The 4550-nt window shown below is 42.4% G+C and overlaps 1 pseudogene; it reads left to right on the top strand.

The window, feature by feature from the left end:
• The first annotated feature begins 3070 nt into the window (after positions 1 to 3070).
• LOC133365513 (F-box/WD repeat-containing protein 4-like) lies at positions 3071 to 3854 on the top strand (annotated as a pseudogene).
• The last annotated feature ends 696 nt before the right edge of the window (positions 3855 to 4550 follow it).

Genomic DNA, 4550 nt, shown 5'->3' with positions numbered 1-4550 from the left:
CCAATTTTAATCAAGCTACAGTGTTTTGCTTGCTCCCTCAAGAAACAATTACACAATCCGATATTTTCTTACCATTTGTAATTGTTGCAGCATGTAAAATGTTATTCTTTGCTCATTGTCATTTTGTTACTTGTAATTACAGTACAATAACATTGCAACCTCTTGGGTCATTAGTTTATAACAACTTTCTGTAATCTGTGCCTTTTAGTAAAGTTTTATTGTAGTTTCCCAGTTTTCATTAAAAAATAAAATGCTATTCATCTACAATTTTTAGTCACGGTAAACTATACCAAACTATACACTGCTTGGGAGAAAGCCAGAATTATGTGGCCCTCCTTTTTCTCTAGAGATCAACAAGATTTGATATATCCTCTTACCCCTCCATTACTTTGAAAGTCACACCTAAAAACATACCCAACAGCCTAGAATTTAGCTTGGCTATACCACTAGCCTGTACTGGGCAGATTGTTTAATTATGCTCTGTGCACAAATCACAGAACCCACAGCCACATGCAAAGCTTCTTCTTTCACCTCATACAGAATGCATTTCCATGGTGGCAACTCACATGTTCAACTGGGAGTCACCAAATGGTGACTTATCCAGTGCTTTACACGCAAAGGTGATTCAGTATCTTCATGTGGAATGGAGATTTCAGATATGCAAGTGTCTTGGGCTTCCTGGCTTGGACTTTTCTGTCACATATGAAGCCGCTTTATACGGAATCAACCATGAGTCCATCTAGCTCAGTATGTACTACACCTACTGGCAATGGCTCTGCATGGTTCAAGACCAGGGTTCAATTTCCAGTCCTACCTGGAGATGTCAAATATGGAACCTGGGACCTTATGCATGCAAAACAGATGCTCTACCAGTGAGCTACACCTTCCCCAGAAATCACGTTAGAAATAGAACTTGTAGACACAGAACACGCAAAGGGACTTTGCACATCTTTACATAGGGATGGGGGAGCAGGGAAGATGTAGCAAATTTGCATTTCAGGCCTGTCAGAGTAGGACAAAGGAGGTAGGAAGCACGAGGATTTGCATCTCCTGCCCTCGTCTAAAGTTACTCTTTCTCATGATACTGCTCACTCAGAACTCAATAAAACCACATATTAGTTGCTAATTAAGATTGTACATCTGGTCAGCTTGAATGATGACTCACAAGTCACTCCCCTTTTTTCCCCATAGTAAATTGTGGCATACTTCACTTGTTTGGGCAATTTGTCCTAGAAGCTTATAGGCTACAAATGAACTTTGGAGCCTTTGCCTTGTAAAAGAATCTAATGTGGTCTGATGACAGCAGGCCTTGTTCTTCCAAGAAAGACTTCAGGGTTCTGTTGCACATGGTGGGTCCTGCCACTGAGAAGGGTTTTTGAACTAGATGTCTCTTTCAAGAGCCCAAATCCCCCATTACTACACTTCTATTAATCACATCCTCTTTCACCCAATCAGTTACTGCTAATGACTGTGCACTTTTTCCTGTAAGTTAAAATCACCTCATGGCTCATGTCTTTTCTGTGGCAAGTAGGAGGGGCAGGGGGTGGGAGAAGGAGAGTAGCACTATTTGCTAAAAGCAGCTAGGGAGAAGTAGGAGCAAACTTAAGGAAAACCGAAGGGAGAGAAGCTGCACACCAAACCATTGAATGAGGAGAAACTAAAATGAAAAAGAAAGATGGGGAGGACAAGAAAAGGGGAAAGAGAAGGCCAAGTGAAAAGCTGAGGCACAAAGAGAGAAAACTTTAGGGCAATTGCATGTAGGAAAACTCATACAGTATCCAAGGGCTTGGGGGTGGGGAATTCACACCACAAGAAAATGGCCTGACTGGCCTGCTGCTGCACCTTTAACAGTCTGATCTGCAGACATCAGCAGGTATCATTTTTGATGGCACAACAATTAACCTGATTGGCAGATGGAAATATTTAAGGCACATACACAAGGGCAGTTTTTAAAAAGCTGCCAAATCTAGAGATGTATCTTTCATCACTGAGCTCTGGAAAAATATTCTCTAACACTTAAGCCCAAGCAGCAATGCTGTGGCACCATCCCAGTGATTTGTACAGGCTGGAGTGTAAGGCTGTGACTCCACAACCATTTAAAACCGACAAAGGTCTACTTAAAGTCAGTTGCTCTAAAGTTACTTTCAGCTTACAGTGCATACCTTGATCCTAAAGCTATGATTGGAAGAAAGACTCCTAGATCTTTTCTTACACATTCATAGGATAGTGGACTACAGTCTGAGCTCAAGCACAGTCAGGTCAGAATGCACCAGGGCTCAACCCTGGAAATTTCTTTTCTGAGGCCAAATCCTGGACACAGAACATGTTTATTATTATTATTTATATCCTACCGTACAAAATGCTTGCAGCAAGTTGCAAACGTCATTATTCAGTTCTATTTAAAATACGGAAGGACCATAAAGTGCAAAAATATTTTACAAAAATATGTAAAAAGGAATGCCTCTGAGCATGTATAGAGTGTCTGCACCTCACTTGAGGTCAGCTGCACATATTACATAGCAAAAGCGTATGTCCTCCCCCTGCTCTACATACTGTGGGAATATATGACATCTCTGACATTCAGCATCCATGCATTTTAAATCCACTCAGAGAACCATTTGCCAAGAAAGAATGTGGAATACTGTTAAGTGAAATATTTGAGTCTTGCCATCAGGTGGTGAGTAAATGCTGCTGCTGCTACAACTACTAGTTAAAGTTTCATGTAATATTTAAAAGATTCTTTACCCCAGGTTCTTTGAATATTTCTTGAATATACACCTATATCATCTATTAGAATAATGCAGAACTCTGATCTTGTATTTGTATTTACAGTTTGCTTCTACATCAATTGTAGTAGCAAATAAACATTTAGGATGGGTGGGAAGAATAATTGCTGTGACTTTGACCTGGATCATACACCCAGTGGGTTCCAAATGATCACTGTAAAATTGTTCAGGAACACTGGTGAGCTTGCAGTCTATCTGAAATTGTGTTGATCTGTGAATGTGGCAGTTCATTGTCTCTACACAATGAATGATGGCTGCCACAATCACACAAGTTGGAGGGCAGGATGTACCCATGTGACTGGAGAAACGGCCACCCAGGCCTAGCGGTGGTCTACCTGGGCCCAGCAGCGGTGGCTCTGTTTTTCAGCTGGTTGTTGCTGGGCCCGGGCCGGCGAGGCCACTGTCCCAAGGGGAGGCCAGGTAGCCCCACGCAGGCTGAAAACCGCTGCCCATTGTGGGCACTGCCAGAGGAATTATTGCTGCTCGTACCTGGACACGCGGGCCTTGGGCCACCTGGGCCAGACTTATCGCCACCTTTGCCGCATCACCTCTTGAGATGTGCTCTGAAGGTGCCTTGTCCATTCCTGCGTCAGCGCAGGCTTTAGCGCACTTGGTGCCAACCTAGTGGCTGGTGTCCCAGTGAAGGAAAGTGTCAAGGTTTCTCACAGCTGGAGGCGTGGATGCTGTCGGAGAATCCCACTCCTCAGATGGAAGCACAATTTAATGCCGTGGATGTAGCTAGAGGATGACTACCTCTACCTATCCCAGGCGGAAGACATCCAAGTTTATTGGCTCCATCCAGCTTGCAACACTGTTCCCAAGCAGTCTTCTCTAGCCACCAGGAGGATGTGTGCCGCTTTGTGCTTGCTAATGGCCATATTGTCAGTGGAGGAGGAGATGGCAATATCATCCTCCATAAATGGCTCCTTCAGCTTCAAGTTCTTTGGGCATGAACAGGAACTGAATTGTGTGGATTTTCAAGGAGCCATCGTTGTGAGTGGTTCCCGGGACAGAACAGCAAAGTTCATCATTGGTGCCATTTTCTGGGTCAGGTGGTACTACATTTAGCCTCCCCAATTAATTCATGCGGTCAAAGAAAAAGCTTGAAAAAGCATAATTGGATATGAGGTGAAGACAGTCAGACCTGCTTTTTGGAACCCTGGCAGAGAGAAGTGTCTCGTGATACTTGGTGTTGGTGGCTTGTATCAGAAAATGTCCTTGTATCAAAAGTGGTTAAAATAAGCCTAACAAGGCTAGAAGAAGCATATCTGAAAGGGAGTAATCAAAATAACAGTGGATTCAATTCAACAGGAAATAACTGTTCAATAGGAAATAACTGTTAAAATTGTATATTTGTTTTTAATGTTCAATGTTTTTAATTTTTGTAAACCACCCAGAGAGTTTTGGCTATGGGGCGGTATATAAATGTAATAAATAAATAAATAAATAAATAAATAAATAAATAAACCATACATATGCATAGACATAAGTAGTCCTAAAATAAAGCAAAGTAGTTGCCTAGGGCAGTGAATTTAGGCATCACTAAGGAGAGCCAAGAAGGAAATAGGTCTAACGCAAAGGCAGATCTCTTGCAAGATCCCACTGAAGTTAATGAGAGTTGTGCAGGAGAACTTCCCACTGCATTGTGTTCCATTATCACTAATAGAAGGTTAGTGCCATCAAACATGAAAATACCAAGAGCTAGCCTTGAGGCTGCATCACCCATCTACGAGCACCTCAAAACATTTCAGAGATTGTGGGGGG

Source organism: Rhineura floridana, chromosome 10 (genome assembly GCF_030035675.1).
Source record: "Rhineura floridana isolate rRhiFlo1 chromosome 10, rRhiFlo1.hap2, whole genome shotgun sequence".
Taxonomy (NCBI): domain Eukaryota; kingdom Metazoa; phylum Chordata; class Lepidosauria; order Squamata; family Rhineuridae; genus Rhineura; species Rhineura floridana.
The sequence above is the reverse complement of the archived record's forward strand: the minus strand, read 5'-3'. Positions and strand labels throughout refer to the sequence as shown.